This window comes from Delphinapterus leucas, chromosome 2 (genome assembly GCF_059928025.1).
Source record: "Delphinapterus leucas isolate spDelLeu-1000000601 "Yukka" chromosome 2, BTC_Dleu_Yukka2, whole genome shotgun sequence".
Classification (NCBI taxonomy): domain Eukaryota; kingdom Metazoa; phylum Chordata; class Mammalia; order Artiodactyla; family Monodontidae; genus Delphinapterus; species Delphinapterus leucas.
This window is the reverse complement of record NC_143130.1, coordinates 106,438,547-106,439,517: the sequence shown is the minus strand read 5'-3', so window position 1 is coordinate 106,439,517 and position 971 is coordinate 106,438,547. Positions and strand designations below refer to the sequence as shown.

Sequence of the window (971 nt, the reverse complement as noted above, 5' to 3'; positions counted from 1 at the left end):
ATTGTGCAAAAAGTGGTGTCAGAATATCTCTTTAAACTGTAGGGAAGGAAGGTTTTTGTGAGATTATTCTGATCTTAATGTAGAAAACCATTTCCAGATTACACAACAGCCCCCTCTATTGGTCAGATAGAGAAAGAAAGAGCAGTTCACAATTTTTGTGAACCTTCCTCACCTCCTTCCTGCCAGGAACCCAAAAGTCTCCGAAAGGAGTGGCAAGCACTGCAGAACGTGGCTGCTCTGAATGTGGTCTGCAGGTGAGTAGCATCTGCATCACCGGGGAGCTATTCTGAATGCAGAAGCTCAGGCCCTACCCAGACTTCCTGAGTCAGAATCTGCATTTTAATAAGATTCCTGCGCACATTAGAATTTGAGAAACACTTGTCTAGATGAAGGAGGTTAAAAAAAATACCTTTTGGATTTAATAATAAAGAGATCATTGGTATTTGTGAGAAAAAACAGATTGGTTACAGGAGAGGCATGTATGAATTTGGAGGAATATTAAATATTTTTTAAGAGGAGCATGCTTGAATATTTTAAATGATGAGAAGAAATCAGTAGCAAGAAAGTCCTGAAGAACCAGACCATAGAGTTTGGACGATCAGTGGGCTGAGGTGCCAGAGAAGTCAAAGTGAATGGAGTGGGTGAAGCGTTTGGCCAGAGGCACACTATTTAAAAGGAAGAGAGATATCTTTTTTATTTTTAGGGGAGGGAAAGTGAATTATATGTGTAAAAGCAGCAATGTTTAATGTGGAAAGCAGAAAGTTGAGGAAGATTCATTTAATGATATGAGTTGTCTTTACGGTCATCTACCATGACTCATCAAAAGGTCCTGGGTAAGCTGTACTCAGAGCGAAGAGAGCCAAAGGAGATATCAGAAAGTATAGAAATGATACGTTATAAAAACATACAGAATTTTCACACACCATTTCATTTACAATTGATGTAAAAAACCACGAATATATGGAGACAAA

At 38.7% G+C, this 971-nt stretch overlaps 1 protein-coding gene across 3 annotated transcripts in view; it reads left to right on the top strand.

Annotated features, from left to right (window-relative positions):
- The window catches only part of LOC115803651 (sal-like protein 2), a 900,219-nt gene that overhangs the window by 410,678 nt on the left and 488,570 nt on the right, over positions 1 to 971 (top strand). The window lies entirely within an intron of this gene.